Source organism: Oryctolagus cuniculus, unplaced genomic scaffold, assembly GCF_964237555.1.
Source record: "Oryctolagus cuniculus unplaced genomic scaffold, mOryCun1.1 SCAFFOLD_46, whole genome shotgun sequence".
NCBI classification, from domain to species: domain Eukaryota; kingdom Metazoa; phylum Chordata; class Mammalia; order Lagomorpha; family Leporidae; genus Oryctolagus; species Oryctolagus cuniculus.
In genome coordinates, this window is record NW_027208365.1 from 445687 (window position 1) to 462461 (window position 16775).

The 16775-nt window shown below is 39.2% G+C and overlaps 2 pseudogenes; both read left to right on the forward strand.

The window, feature by feature from the left end:
- Positions 1 to 311: 311 nt before the first annotated feature.
- LOC138848346 (U6 spliceosomal RNA) lies at positions 312 to 379 on the forward strand (annotated as a pseudogene).
- A 12786-nt stretch (positions 380 to 13165) lies between these two features.
- LOC138848344 (high mobility group protein B2 pseudogene) lies at positions 13166 to 14296 on the forward strand (annotated as a pseudogene).
- The last annotated feature ends 2479 nt before the right edge of the window (positions 14297 to 16775 follow it).

Consider the following 16775-nt stretch of genomic DNA (forward strand, 5'->3'; position numbering starts at 1 on the left):
GCAGAGAAGCTACCACTCAAGCCAGGCATTTGTATATGGGATGTGGGTGTGTGGTGGTGATAGCAAGCCCTCATGGATAAAAAAAAAAAAAAAAAAAAAAAAAAAAAACAAAGTTATTTCTATGCCAAGGAAATTACTCTGTAGTCTTTCTCTTATAAACTACGTATTGCTGAACCTAGATAATTTTTCCTTTATTTAACAATGACATGAAAATGTCAGTTGAGTTGGCTTTCCTGAAGACCTTGTTTCTTGAATATTAGTGGCTAGCTGAGATAAATTCTTTTCATCTCTTTCTCGCTTCGGCAGCACATGTGCTCGCTTCGGCAGCACATATACTAAAATTGGAATGATACAGAGAAGATTAGCATGCCCCTGCGCAGTAAGGTTTCTTTACCTCCCTGTAGGCTCTGCTCTCCAGAGGTGAACAGGGTCCTCTAAACCCACTTGCTGCACACACAAACACCTGAGTGTTGTATTCTCCCACAGGTGTTGGAGACTGATATGGTGTTCTGATTTATATTTACATAATGGCTAGTGACATCGGGCATATTCACATGTTTTGACCATGTACATTTCTTCTGAGAAATGTCTATTCAGATCCTTGCCTGTTTCTTCACTGTATTTTTTGGAGTTTTTCCAATTCATGTAAATGTTCTGGAAATCTGTAAACATTCAGAGTTTTAATTTTTCCTGCCATCTGTTCATTGTATCTACACTCTGATGTTTACTTTGTTGTGAAGAAGTATCTTAGTTGGATATACTCAAATGTCTCTGTTTTTATTTTTGTGACTATTGCTATTGGAATCTTACCCAAAAGCTATTGTGTGTTGACAATATTTAGAGTTTCCCTATGTTTACTTGGGTTTGGGTCTTATGATTACATTTTAATTCACTGTGAGTTCACTTTCACATAGTGTAAGAGATGTTGGAGTCTCTTTTCAGGCTTCTACATATGGATAATCAAGTTCCTCTGCACCACTTGTGAAAGAGATTCTTCTTTCTCCAGTTCATTTGAGTTCCTTTGTTAAATATGAGTTGCTGGTAGAAATTTGGGTTTATTTCTATGCTACCAAGTCTTTTCCATTGAACTATGTGTCTGTTATTATATCAGTGCTAACACTTCTTCTTTTTTTTTGCAGTATATTTATTTGAAAGGCAGAGTTACAGAGAGGTAGAGGCAGAGAGAGAGAGAGGTCTTCCATCCACTGGTTTACTCCCCAAATGGTCACAATGGCCGGAGCTCTGTTGATCTGAATCCAAGTGTCAGGAGCTTCTTCCAGGTCTCTATGCAGGTGCAGGGGCCCAAAGACTTTGGCCATTTTCTACTTTTTTCTCAGGCTATACCAGAGAGGGGTATAAGAAGTGGAGCAGCTGGGAAACATACTGGCACCCATATGAGATGCCGGCACTGCAGACGGTGACTTTACCTGCTTTGTCATAGTGCTGACCCCTGTAATATGTCTTAAAATATGGTGTGATGTCTCCAGCTTTTTTTTGCTTTATAATATTGCTTTAGATGTTAAGCATCTCTCATGTTTCTATGTGAATTTTAGCATCATTTTTTCTAGCTCTGAGAACATCGTTGGTATGTTGATTGGGATTACATTGAATTTGCAAATTGCTTTTGGTAGTATGGATATTTTGGTATTATTCTTCCCATTCACAAACATAAGTTTTCTGTGAGACTTTCAAAAAGCCTTGACAAAAATTGGACTTTATTACACAAAAATTCATCACTTTTTGGGATCATTTAAATCCATAATTTTGCACTAATATTTGATAAATAATTAAAGACTTTGAGCATTTTAGTAGGAGAAATTAAAATATTTATCAATTTATTCAAATATTGTTTAGATGTGATATTCAAATATTGTTTAGAGCCATTGTCTATATTCCCTCTAAATTACGATCTTTTTGCTTTTTGCCTGTTAAACTTGTCCCTTGATTCAAGAACCCTTTTTAATGTAATGTAAACTGAAAATGTCATTTCATAAGCTAAAAAAAATGACAAAGAAGGAAAAAGAAGGGAGGGAGGTTGAGTATATAATTATGTTCTCCGAATTTTTTCTATAAAACATATTGAATCATTTAAAAGCTAATTAAAATTAAACTCAAAATTGGACCATTATGACCAATATTTAAAACAAGTGATTAAAAACTGTAGATGTCTTCAATTTTGATTATCATTCTTCTTTAGAATATCTGAAAGAAATCCGGCTTCTCACTTTAAAATATACCAGTGTGTTAGAATTCAGTATTAAATGACTTTGTTTAAAAGTTTTATTTAATCTATTGCTTTAAGTAGTAATACTATGGCCATTGTAAAACAAAATCCTTATCATTTTTCATAAAACAGAAAGGGCCTTTAAAACATCATCACTAAAAATATTAAGAGACCTAAAATATAACATTCTTAAAACCCAAGTGATACCATTCAAAATTTTCAAATATGCAGGGATAGTTCATGTCAAGTAACTAAATAATTGTTAAGTGTATATATGGAATAGCTTCTATAAATTCTTTTGGCAAGGGCTGGCACTGTGCCATAGTGGGTGAGGCTGCCACCTGCAGTGCTGGTATTCCATAGGGGCATCAGTTCAAGACCTGGCTGCTCCACTTCCTATCCAGCTCTCTGCTATGGCCTGGGAAACACTATAAAATGGTGCAAGTCCTTGGGCCCCTGCACCTGCATAGGAGACCAGGAAGAGGCTCCTGGCTCCTGCCTTCCAGTCAGCACAGCTCCAGCCATGGAGGCCAACTGTGGAGTGAACCAGTGAATGGAAGACCACTCTCTCTGCCTGTCCTTCTCTCTCTGTGTAATTCTGACTTTCAAATAATATAAATAAATCTTTAAAAAATTCTTTTGGCAAATAGATGAAGCTACTTGTTATACATTTCAAATAAATAGCAAACATACTAGAAAAATATATTGAATAAAATTTAAGCAACTCATAGCTATACACAGAAATTTCTCACCATAACAACATAGCAACCACTAAATTTCCAAATTCAATTTTCCACAACTTAGAATCTTTAACTCCAGAAGGAGTACAAAATTGACAGAACAGTGGCCTATGTATCAGGATACCTAATGCTAATACAGAATTATCCCTGCCACAACTTACCTATGTGACCTTGAACAATTCACTTTACTTCTCTGGGCTTGGCATTTAGCATCCTCATGTGATAAAGGAGGCTTGGATAAGATCAGTTGTACTCTATCTTGAGACTTCAATGATCTCTCAGTTTCCAAACAGGCACCTTAAGGGAAAGTAAACCTTTAGATCAAAGCTTACATTTTTAAATATAAATATATTTTAAACTGTTTCTACAACTAGTACAAAACAACACATTCAAATGTGTACCATGCCACTTTTCAATATTTGGGAATAATTAATGCATCATTTTAGAGCATTGTCTTGAGGCCAGTGCTGTGGTGTAGCTAGTAAAGCCACTGCATGCAGTGGGGGCATCCCATATGGAGGCCGGTTCAAGTCCAGGCTGCTCCATTTTCCATTCAGCTGTCTGCTATAGCCTGGGAGAGCAGTAGGAAGTTGGCCCAAGTCCTTGGGCCCCTGAATCTGCATGGGAGACCCTGAAGAGGTCCTGGCTCCTGGTTTCAGATTGGCATATCTCTGACCTTTTAGGCCATCTGGGGAGTGAACCAGCAGATGGAGGACCTCTCTCTCTCTCTCTCTTCCTCTTGTTCACTATCTGTGTAACTCTGACTTCCAAATAAATAAATAAATAAATCTTTTAAAAAATCAAAATAATATTGTCTGGCACACAGTGAACCACTAAGTGAAAAAGCAGATGGAGGAACTCTCTCTCTTCCTCTTGTTCACTATCTGTGTAACTCGGACTTCCAAATAAATAAATAAATAAATCTTTTAAAAAATCAAAATAATATTGTCTGGCACACAGTGAACCACTAAGTACAAGATATTATTAGTAATATTAGATTGAAATATTGAAATAAACTAGGCAATAAGCCTTAAGATGCAAATTAATACCAAGAAATATAATCTCAAATTTCTGTGTTCAACAAGGTAGTCTCTTTTCACTACTAACTTTATACTAAATAAGATATTTTGATATTTTGTTAAGAGTAAATTTATCGGGGGCCAGCGCCGTGGCTCACTTGGTTAATTCTCCACCTGTGGTGCTGGTATCCCTTATGGGCAAAATGTTCTAGTCCTGGTTGCTCCTCTTTCAGTCCAGCTTTCTGCTATGGCCCGGGAAGGCAGTAGAGGATGGCCCAAGTGCTTGGGCCCTGCACCCGGATGGGAGACCAGGAGAAAGCACCTGACTCCTGGCTTTGGATGGGCACAGCTCCAACTGTGGCAGCCATCTGGGGACTGAACCAATGGAAGGAAGGCCTTTCTGATTTCTCACTGTATATAACTCTACCTGTCAAATAAAAAAAAATATTAGTTTTTCATAAAAACTGCAGTATTGAAAAAGTTCTAAAATCCCTCTAATTCTAAATGTCTGTGACTGCTAACTCATTAGCACATATTGCATTCTTTACATCTGGGTAATCATGACAATTCACTTTTAAATGATTAACAGATCTGCTGTTATATATAAATACATGCTTTTCCGAAAATCATACAATAAGCAGGCTACATACTTTACTTCAAGTAGAACTGCCATATCCAGTCCTACAATTGTAAATAAGACAGTTTCAATTGTTCAGCATTATCAATTATAAATTCCAATCGTGTAGCAATACTCATAAGAATTTAGGGGGCTGATGCTGTGGAGTAGCAAGTAGAGCTGTGGCTTGCAGTGCTGACATTCCAATTGGGTGCCAGTTCAAGTCCTGGCTACTCAAATTACTATCCATCTTTTTAGGCAAGTAAGACTTACTATCCAGCAGTAGAGGATGGCCCAGGCCCTTGGGCTCCTGCACCTGCATAGGAGACCCAAAAGAAGCTGCTGGCTCCTGGCTTTGGATTGGCAGAGCTCCAGCCATTGTGGCCAAATGGGGAGTGAACCAGCGGTTGGAAGACTGCTCTCTCTCTCTCCTTCTCTGTGTAACTCTGATTTTCAAGTAAAATAAATGAATTTTTTTAAAAAAAGGATGAAATAAAAAGGAAGATGAAGATTACAAAATTGTTTAATTTTTTTTAATAAATATAAATTTCCAAAGTACAGCTTTTGGATTACAGTGGCTTCCCCTCCCCCAAAACATCCCTCCCACCCATAATCCTCCTATTTCCTGCTTCCTCTCCCATCCCAGAAGATTACAAAATTGTATGAAGGACATTTGTACAGTAAACAAATATACTGATTTCCAATGCAATATTTGAATACTTGAAGCAGGAACGCTAAGTACTTCTTTGCCAAAATAACATGTTTTCTCCAGTGTAAAACCCATTTGCCATCCCAATACAAAAAGGGATTTGGGGCAAGAAGGAAAAAAGAAGTCCACACATGCGGAAATTTTAAGCAAAACAAAATAGAGAATGTATTTAGTTTCATGTAAATCACATGAGAATTAATAGTATTCTACCAATTTGCAACAAATATTTTTAACTTTAATGAATGAATGAATTTTCAGTTACATAGCAGGAAACTTCTACCCTCTCCCATAAAACTGAAAGAGAAACTTTTTAAAAGTAAAAACTGATGAAAGAATTCTGCAATACATGTTAATGTTAAGTAGCCCAGCAGAGTTTATTTAGAAATACAAACACACACACAGAAAATAAATACATTAAAATCTTACTGAATAGTCCAGTAATAGTTCAGGATCCAATATGTGTGCAAAAGATTCTGGATTTCCCACTCACTTTGTATAGGAAATGATGTGCTTTGCTATGTAGCATGTACCTGTAGATTCCTGAACACCTCCACTTTGCTTCTTACCCTGAATCCCAGCAAATACGGGAACACAGCTGTTGAGTCATTCATTTTCTGGATTTGAGAATATCAAAGAATTAATGAGTATAGAAAGTTGTACAGCAGAGACCAAGAATGTCCAAGGGAGGTCACGTAAATCAATTGAACAAGTCAAAATACTATGAATGTATACTGAATGCTCTGTTTTTAATATGTCTTACTTACCTAAAAAGACATGAGGGCTATTGCTCTCTCTCTTAATACAACTAAGGAGAAGATATCACCAATGCTCAAGAAAAATGAATACACAGCAGAGCTAATACAAAATCCCCAAATTCCAAAATAGAAAAACTGGATATGCACTCCTTACACACACCCTGAAGTGGCAATGAAGTAGAACAAATCTAAAATTAGAAAAAAATCTTTTTTTAAAAGATTTATTTATTTATTTGAAAGTCAGAGTTGCACAGAGAGAGGCAGAGAAGAGAGAGGGGTCTTCCATCCACTGGTTCTCTCCCCAGTTGGCTGCAATGGCCAGAGTTGTGCCAATCCAAAGCCAGGAGCAAGGAGCTTCTTCCAGGTCTCCCACATGGGTGCAGGGGCCCAGGACTTGGGCCATCTTCTACTGCTTTCCCAGGCTATAGCAGAGATCTGGATCCATATGAGCTGCCAGCACTGCAAGTGGTGGCTCTACCCACTACGCCACACCACTGGCCCTGAAAATTCTTGTCAAATTAAGAACATTTAACCTTTGTTTTAGAGTGCATTATTAAAATATCTAAACTGGGGGAATACATAATTTCTTTCTTTAGAAATCAGAAGAGAAAAAGAACACTTCAAGCCTACTGTGACACCACACAGAAGGAATGGAGAATCATGATCTCAATTAGCCTAGGGACAGAATAAAAGGGAGGGAAATAGGAACAACAGAATTAAGATGAATAAGCTTTGACAGCTGAGGGAATCTGAATGTAAAGAAAAGGCATGCAGTTAACTGAAACAATAGAGATAAGTCTGAGAGGAAAAAACATTGTTAAGTCATATTAATGGGGCCAGAGCTGTGACTTAGTAAAGTAAAAAAAAAAAAATCTAAAATTTGTTTTTAAATTATATAATTAAAAAAGATAAAAAAGATGTTCAATCTTAAGTCTCTACAGCATAAGATATACATCAATTTTCCCAGGTTCTATTTGCATTTATTAACAAAGTTTCATGGGTGTAATCACTAAAGTGGCTCCAATAAGTCTTTTTATAAAAATTATTTTTTATTTTGACAGGCAGAGTGGACAGTGAGAGAGACAGAGAGAAAGGTCTTCCTTTTTCTGTTGGTTTACCCCCTAGTGACCGCTGCCGCCAGTGTGCTGCGGCTGGCACATGGCGCTGATCCAAAGCCAGGAGCCAAGTGCTTCCTCCTGGTCTCCCATGCAGGTACGGGGCCCAAGCACTTTGGCCATCCTCCATTGCACTCCTGGGCCATAGCAGAGAGCTGGACTGGAAGTGGAGCAACTGGGACAGAATCTGGCTCTCCCAGCAGGACTAGAACTTGGTGTGCCTGCACCGCAGGTGGAGGATTAGCTTATTGAGCCATGGAGCCTGCCTCCAATAAGTCTTAACCTGGGATGCAACTAAATTTAACAAGGATACTCAATAGGAATTTTAGAAGAATTCCAAAATATGTATCAGAATAAAAATAAATACTTTACTTGTTACATCTCATTTTAACTATACTATTGTCTAAATTTCCAAATGTCAGATGTACTAAAAAAATCCCCAAAGCAGCAGAGTTGGTCCGACATGATGAGGAATAAAATAAAGAAAATGAGAATTCGCAGATCCCAGATTAAAATAACCAAGAAGGCCCAATAAAAGAAAACTCAATGTCTTCATACACTAACATTTATTACCTCAGATTTATTTAACAAAAAGGTGATTATTCCAGCTACATCCCATTAGGTAGCCCAATTTTACCTGCTAAATCCATTTAAAAAAAGCACCTCATGATATATTACTAAAATCATATTGCTATATGCCATCCACCATGTCCACTGTACCTTATACCTAATGTTAACAGATCTGATGAAAATCAGTAGATAAATGATGTGTCTTAACCACGTGTGGGAAATGTCTTTTGTTCAACGTTTTTCCAAAAACCCCTCAGTCTCAGTTTGCCTTCACATTGAAAAGACACTTCTGAGGTTTACTAATCAGTCCAGCTTCTTCGGGCCTCCCTCCAATGAAAGGGGCTAAAATCCATCAAAATAAACTCTAGGCACTGTTCTTGTGCTCCCAGTGACTTTTTCACTCTAGGGGCTCACAAACCTTCTAAATTCTTTAGATCACCTGTGATGTCCATTAGTTCTCAAAGACTATGATGCAAGTAATTTCCCCTCTTGGAACCTTGTTATTAACTGTGCTGTATGAGAAATGAAGTCTCCTACACACCTTGTGCTTACGATTCTCCAAACCATGTTGCCTGCTAGGACTTTGGCCATGAATATAGGACAGCAATACCTGAACATGATTACTGAGATCTCCTTAATAAAGGATAGACTGGGGCCAGCACTGTGGTGCAGTGGTGTAATCCTTTACCTGCAGTGCTGGCACCCCATATGAGCACCAGTTCTAGTCCCCATTTCTCCTTTTCCCATCCAGCTCTCTGCAATAGCCTGGGAAAGCAGTAGAAGCTGTTCCAAGTGCTTTGGTCCCTGCCAAAATGTGGGAGACCTGGAAGCTCCTAGCTCAGATTGGCCCAGCTGCAGACATTGCAGTCATTAGGGGAGTAAATGAGCATATGGAAGACCTTTCTCTCTGTCTCTTCCTCTCACTGTCTGTAAGTACACCTGTCAAATACGTAAATAAATTCTATATATATATATATTTACATTTATTTATATATATTTATGTATATAAATATATTCATATATAAAATATATTATGCTTTATCATATATTATATAATATATAATAATTATAAACAGATAATATTATATAATTTATTATAACTATTGTATATATCATATATATATATTATTGAGATGACTTCAATAGCCAGAGTGTGGCCAGGTTGAAGTCAGGAGCTCCTCCTCCAATGTGTGTGGCAGCAACCCAGGCACTTGGACCATCTTTCACTGGTTTTTCAATCCATTGGTATGGAGCTGGATCAGAAATAATTATATATTTATATATAAATAAATTCATATATAATATTTATATATAATTATATATTATATATTTATGATACTTATATGTAATTCTATATTATGTATAGAAATATATAATATATATTATAATATATAAATATATATATGATGGATCAAAATGCGGCATTCTCCATTTGGCAGAAGAGACAGGCTCCAATATCTACTGTCTATGTCAGTATGTCAGTATAATGCAGGAGGTAACCCCTCTACCAAATAAGAAAAGCTATTTCAGTTCAGCTGGACATCATTCTGCTGACTGTTGACCTTATTACTGTTAGTCTGGATGCTTTCATTGGTTGCAATCCAGAGACCCAATTTTCCCATAGATATAAACATCAGCAAACATGAAAATTTGGTAAGAAAAGCTTAAACTGAGAGTTATGATTAATAACTATTTTAACAAAATTTCTCAGAACCCATCTAATCCAAACCTTGGACAATTGGGAGCTGTTGTACTTGGCCCACCCATAATTGAAATGGATTCTAAATCCTTCAACTGCAAGGAGAGTATCATAGACATTAATGCTCCAAACGGATCCAGTTCCCTGCTAATGTGTCTGGAAAAGCAGCACAGGGTGACTCAAATATTGGGGCTCCTGCACCCATGTGAGAGACCTGGAAGAAGCCCCTGGCTCCTGATATCAGTCTGGCCTAGCCACAGTCACTGCAGCCATTTGAGGAGCGAACAAACCAGGAGGAAGATCCATCTCTCCCACTCTCTCTTTCTAGTGCTGCCTTTCAAATTCATAAATAGACCTTTAAGAAAGTCGATCACTTCAATAAATTTGTCATTGCTCAGTCATGATTACTTTTACTACCTTAAATTCTTTTTCAAAAGATTTATTTATTGGAAAGGCAGAAAGAGGAGCTGGTGGTTGTGGTGCAGTGGACAAAGTTGCTATCTGTTACATTGGCATCCTCTACGTGCACCAGTTCAAGTACCAGCTATTCCATTTCTGATCCAGCTCCTTACCAATGGACTGAAAAAGCAGGGAAAGTTGGCCCAAGTGGCTGGGATGCTGCCACGCACATTGGAGGAAAAGCTCCTGGCTTCAACCTGGCCACACTCTGGCTATTAAAGTCATCTCAAAAATGAATTAGGTGGTGGAAGATTTCTGTCTCTCCCTCTCTCTGTAACTCTTTCAAATAAGTAATTAAATATTTTAATATGATAAAAAATGGCAGAGAGACACAGAGACAAAGAGAGAAGGAAAGAGAAGCAGAGAGATCTCCCATCTGCTGGTTCACTTTCTATATGGCTACCACTGTGCAAGACCAGGTTTCAAGTCCCCATTGAGGTTACAGTTCTCCAAATTAGATGACAAGAAGGAAAGAATTTGAGCTATTATCCATTGCTTCCCAGGGATATTAACATGAAACTGATTTGGAAGTGGAGTACCCAAAACTCAGATTAGCACTGCAATATATGATGCGGGCATCTGTTGTGATGGTTAACAAATTGGAAAACCTAGAGGAAAAATCAACAGATTCCTGGACATACACAATATACCAAAATTGAGTCATGAAGACACATAGAAAAGCTAAACAAATCAAAAACCAAGACAGAGATTGGATGAGTAATAAAGACCCTCCCAACAAGGAAAAGTCCAGGATCAGACAGCCTCACTATTGAATTCTACAAGTCTTTTAAAGAGCTAATGCTTCTCAAACTATTCAACACAATTGAAAGAGAGACAATCCTCTCAAACTCCTTCTATTAATCTGACAATGACTCATTCTATCATTTATTTATACATAATGTTGAGAAAATCAGAAGTATTTGTTAGGACTTCTGCTAAAATGCACTAGATTTATAATTTTTAAATACATCTTTCCTAGATGTAATGCAGTCCTTTGCTACTTTAGAGTATCAGAAATTTAAAATGTTGGACTGGTGCTGTGGTGGAGCAGGTTAACACCCTCGCCTGAAGCTCCAGCATCCCATATGGGGGCCGGTTCAATACTCAGCTGCTCCACTTCTGATCCTGCTCTCTGCTATGGCCTGGCAAAGTAGTAGAAGATGGCCCAAGTCCTTGGGCCCCTGTACCGATCTGGGAGACCTGGAACTAGCTCCTGGCTCCTGGCATCGGATCAGCACAGCTATGGCAGTTGCAATCAATTAGGGAGTGAACACCAGATGGAAGACCTCCCTCTTTCTCTCTGGTTCTCCTCTCTGTCTGTAACTCGACTTGTAAATAAATAAATAAATAAATCTTTAAAACAATTAAGAAATTTAAAAAGGGAAAAGTTTTTAAAAAATGTATTTCTTTATTGTGAGGCAGAGTGACAGATATAGAGAGGAAGAGAAAGAGAGGTCTGCTATCCACTGGTTCACCCCTAAATGGCCAGAATGGCTGGAGCTGGGCCGATCTGAAGCCAGGTGCCAGAAGCCAGGAGTCAGCAGCTTCCTCCAGGTCTCTCACATGGGTGCAGGGGCCCAAGCACTCAGGGCATATTCCACTGCATTCCTAGGCCATTAGCAAAGAGCTGGATTGGAAGTGCAGGAGCAGGGACTCAAACTGGTGCCCATGTGGGATGTTGGTGCTGCAGGTGGATGCTTAATCTACTATGCCACAGAGTGGGCCCAGGGAAAGGTTTTAGGAAGACATCTTTCATGTAGACTAGGCTGCAATATTGCAAGGTAAGGTTTAGCTTTTATTCCCACACATCAGTATTCATCTTTTAGCAACTATAAATACTGAATATCATACATATAGACATAAATATAGGTAACTGCAGATTTTGTTGTCATTCTTTCTAATTCTCTTTTAATGTCTGCTAATAGGCCATCTTATGGATTATTATATTGATGTTATCTGTACACAACCATCAGGCATTTCCACTGTTGAATGTGTTTATGTGTACAGGTAGTTTTGTTTGTGTGTACATGAATGCACATTTGATGGAGATAGCACTGACAGTAATAATGTGAGAAATCCTAATGCTGATTTCAAACTTTCTATCCTCCGCAGAGATGGCTGTCATTGAAGTAGACCACAGGGCCCCTTTGCTGTTGTGGACTGAAATGTGCCTCCCTAAAACTCAAACACTGAAGTGCTAACCACCAACATAACTCTACCTGAAGAAAGTGCTTTTAAGCAGATCAAATGATAGATGTGTCTGTCACATCAGAGAAGGGCTTCTGGAAAAATCGAGCCTATTAGCACCTTGATCTGATATTTTCAAGCTCTACAACTCTGAGAAGTAAAATTCCATGATTTAAATCATATTCTCTGTGGTATTTTCTTAGCAAATTAATATATCCTCATTTCTGCTAGCATTTTCTGCTGTCATCTAGAAGGTCCTCGTGATTAGCAGAGAAATATAGAAAGTAAAAACTATGATTTTAGATTACCAAGTACCTACTAACATAAAAAAAAAGATATCCCAGAAGCAACCTACTACCATCCTCCAGGACCCAGAAAAAAAAAAAAAAAACAGGAATGAGTCAAGTTGTGGGGCAGTAGAAAAGTGAATAATGAAAGATCACAGCAGAAGTAAATAAGGAAGGGTTTGATGCTGTGGTGTAGTAGGTTAATGCCTTGTCCTGCTGTGCATGTATCCCATATGTTGTTGCTCGAAGACCAGGTTCTCCACTTCCAATCCAGCTCCCTACTAATGCACCTGGGAAATTGGTGGAAGATGGACCATGTTCTTGGGTGCTGGCACCCACATGAGAGACTTGGAAGAAGCATCTGGCCTTTCAAATAAAGAAATCTTAAAAAAAAATAGAAGCAGTGTTAGCACTGTTGGAAAAACAGACACATAGTTCAATGGAAAAAATAGGCAGCTGAAATAAACTGACTTTTCTACAGCCAACCCCTATTTAATAAAAGAAAGAAAACAAACAGGAGAAAGAAGAATCCCCTTAGCAAATGGTTTAAAGGAAAGTGATTATCCATATGTAGAAGCCTGAAAAGATACCCCAACACCTCATACACTATGTAAAAGCAACTCAAGGTTAATTAAAAGTCTAAATATAAAACCAAAACCTTGAGAGCTTGTTTTGAGGTTCTAGCAGGGGAGCACAGCTACTCGTATACCCTTGACCGAAGACCGGTCCTCCTCTAGCGGGGAAGGTCGTCCTCTTCGACCCAGCACGCAGCTTCAGGAGGGACGCACATGGAGTGGTGAGGGAGGAAGGGGACACCCGCCTAGCCAGCCAGATCAGCCGAATCAACCCTGGCGATCAATGGGGTGACAGATGTCGCAGCCAGATCGCCCTCACATCCTGAGTTCATGCCGGAGCTGAGGGAAGGAAGCAATGCCGTCGGATCTGGCCGCTCTGCGGGAGTCTGAGGAACAACTCACACCAGGTGGCCGCCGTTCCGTCGTCATGGGTAAAGGAGACCCCAACAAGCCAAGGGGCAAAATGTCCTCCTATGCCTTCTTCGTGCAGACGTGCCGGGAAGAGCACAAGAAGAAACACCCTGACTCTTCGGTCAATTTCGCAGAATTCTCTAAGAAATGCTCGGAGAGATGGAAGACCATGTCTGCAAAGGAAAAGTCCAAGTTTGAAGATATGGCAAAAAGTGAAAAAGCTCGTTATGACAGGGAGATGAAAAATTACGTTCCTACCAAGGGTGATAAGAAGGGAAAGAAAAAGGATCCCAATGCTCCTAAAAGACCACCATCTGCCTTCTTTCTCTTTTGCTCTGAACATCGCCCAAAGATCAAAAGTGAACACCCTGGCCTGTCCATTGGGGACACTGCAAAAAAATTGGGTGAGATGCAGTCTGAACACTCAGCCAAAGATAAACAACCATATGAACAGAAAGCAGCTAAGCTAAAGGAGAAATATGAAAAGGATATTGCTGCATACCGTGCCAAGGGCAAAAGTGAAGCGGGAAAGAAGGGCCCTGGTAGGCCCACAGGCTCAAACAAGAAGAATGAACCTGAAGATGTGGAGGAAGAAGAGGAAGAAGAAGAAGATGAAGATGATGAGGAAGAGGATGAAGATGAAGAATAAATGGCTATCCTGTAATGATGAGTGTGGAGTGTGCGTGTGTGCTCAGGCAGTTGTTTTGCTAAGAATGTGAATTCAAGTGCAGCTCAATATTAGCTTCAGTATAAAAAAACTGTACAGATTTTTGTATAGCTGATAAGATTCTTTGTAGAGAAAATACTTTTTTTAAAAAATGCAGGTTGTAGCTTTTTGAGGGGCTACTACATACAGTTAGATTTTAAAGCTTCTGATGTTGAATGTTCCTAAATATTTAATGGTTTCTTTAATTTCTTGACTTGTGTATGGTAGCGCAGCAAAGTTGTAGGAATTAATATCATTTGTAAATTTGGATTTTTTGTTAGGATGTTGCATTCTGTGTTGTTTTTTTAAAAAAAATTTTGTAATAAAATTATGTATGTTAAAAAAAAACCCAAAACCTAAGTAAACATATGAGAAACTGTAAAACATTAGCAGAGACAACAGTTTGCATAAGATTCCAAAAGCACAAGTAACAAAAATAAAATATACAAATTTGAGCATATCAAATTAAGATACATCTTCACAACAAAGTAATCAACAGAGTGAAGATACAATGGACGGAATGGCAGGAAACATTGAAAACTCTGACTATGACAAAAGATTGATAGCCAGAACATACATATATAGAACTGGAAAAACTCCAAACAAGAAGCAAAATGTACACGTAAGAAATGGGCAATGATCAGAATAGATGTTTCTCAGAAGAAGAAATCTCAATTGTCAAGACATAGATGAACATGCCCAATATCACTAGCCATTAGGGAAATGTAAATCAAAACCAATAGCAGACTCCATCTGTGGGAGAAGACAATGCTTGGGTTTTCATTTGTGCAACAAGTGGGTTTAGAGGACCCTGTTCACCATTAGAGGGCAGAGTCTACATGGAAGTAAAGAATCCTTAATACTTTCCTAATGGGAGAAGAGGAAGCCTGAGACCTCGCAAGCGGGAAGTGGTCCAGAAACTGCTCAGGTGTGGGTGTAGGTGGCTGAGCAACAGGCAGTCCTGCCTTGATTCCCCACAAAGATACAGGGGAAACCCTTCTGGATGGAGCAGGCGTGAATCGGAGGACCTACTGGGAGAACAAGGTCGCCCACCGCGCGGAAGCCAAGTCGCGGGACCCAGACGCAGAAGCCCCAGGGTCTGCGCGACAGTGCTCCAAGGGGAGTGCATGCTACACAGACAACAGCGGGGAGACTTGGGACGCTCAGGGCTCCGAGTCCACACATCGGCGCTGGAAGGGGAGGTGAGCTCAATAACCCGAGACATTGGTGGGGAAACGGGGGTCAGAATCTAGAGGGGGGCCGGAAAGTGCAGCAAACTCACTACCGGAAAGAAGGAAAAAAAAAAGCTTTGGGGTTTCTCTTCCCCCTAACCTTGCAAAGGTTACAAGGCTGCAAGGCTTGAAGAATTCCCAAGAGACAAAGAGCAGGCCTCCTCTTTGGATTTACAGATCAATGGGGGAGAGTTAAGGAACTGAGTCACTACAATTCAGTAGCCTAGCCAACCCAGTGGGAGTCCAGAGGAGCCAAAGACTGGAAGCTAAATACCATCAATTCTGCACAGCCCTGCCCTGCGGTGTTACTTACCCCCTGAATAAATAAAATAAATAAATAAATAAAAAGAGAGAGATTTACCACGCATAACCTGAGGGTGTCACCTTTGCACACCCTTAACCAGGAAGAACCAGGCAGAGCTCTCAGGCCGCACCCATCTCAAGCCTCCAAGGCTCCTCCAACAGCAGGCAGTCCACTTAACACGGACACAGTATAAAAAAAAAAAAAAGAAAAAAAACGCACAGTGATGCAAGAAGAATTAACTATGCCGAGTAACAAACACAGAAATAGAGGGAGCAAGATCAACGATGACACTATGATGCCTCCAAATAAGCAAAACACCCCAAGCCAAGAGTATGAAGATGATGAGATAGAAGAAATGCAAGATACGGATTTCAAAAAATTTATGATAAGAACATTTAGAAGTTTTCAAAAGCAAATCCTTGAACTACAGAAATCCTTAATGGACAAGATTGAAAATCTCTCTCGTGAAAATGAAATTTTAAGGAAGAGTCAAAATGAAACTCAGAAACTAGTAGAACAGGAAAGTGTAATAGTCAAGAGAAATCAAAATGAAATGAAGAGCTCAATAGATCAAATGACAAACACATTAGAAAGCCTTAAAAACAGAATGGGTGAAGCAGAAGAGAGAATATCGGACTTAGAAGATAGAGCACAGGAAAACATACAGTCAAACCAAAGAAAAGAAGAGGAAATTAGAAACCTAAAAAATATTGTTGGGAATCTACAGGATACTATTAAAAAAAACAACATTCGAGTTCTAGGAGTTCCTGAAGGCATGGAGAGAGAGAAAGGATTGGAAGGCCTTTTTAGTGAGATACTAGCAGAGAACTTTCCAGGTTTGGAGAAGGACAGAGATATCCTAGTACAGGAAGCTCATAGAACCCCCAATAAACATGACCAAAAGAGATCCTCACCACGACACGTGGTAATTAAACTTACCACAGTGAAACATAAAGAAAAGATCCTAAAATGTGCAAGAGAGAAACGTCAGATTACTCTCAGAGGATCTCCAATCAGACTCACAGCTGACTTCTCATCAGAAACCCTACAAGCTAGGAGGGAATGGCGAGACATAGCATAGGTGCTAAGAGAGAAAAATTGCCAGCCCAGAATATTATATCCTACCAAGCTCTCATTTGTGAATGAAGGTGAAATAAAGACCTTTCA